The following is a 283-nucleotide window of genomic DNA, read 5'->3' as shown; positions in this document are numbered from 1 at the left end:
GAACCACAAGAAAAACCCAAACCGGGATTTGATAAAACAAATTAATTTAATTTGGGAACCAAACGAGGCATTTTTGTTATCAGTCCCCTGGAAAAACCCCTGCAGCTCCCTGGGGAGAGAGAACAACAGTCGGTTCACACTAAAAAACAGAAACTCCCTCTCCCGCGGAGATAAAAACCGAGCACAGGACACCGTACAAATTCCTTTTTTTCCCTCCCATCAGTGCCCAAGGCCGGCAGTAAAAAAAAAAAAAAAAAATGAAAAAAAAAATTTTTTTGAAAAA

This window comes from Pterocles gutturalis, unplaced genomic scaffold, assembly GCF_000699245.1.
Source record: "Pterocles gutturalis isolate BGI_N339 unplaced genomic scaffold, ASM69924v1 scaffold6608, whole genome shotgun sequence".
NCBI lineage: Eukaryota > Metazoa > Chordata > Aves > Pterocliformes > Pteroclidae > Pterocles > Pterocles gutturalis.
The sequence above is the reverse complement of the archived record's forward strand: the minus strand, read 5'-3'. Positions refer to the sequence as shown.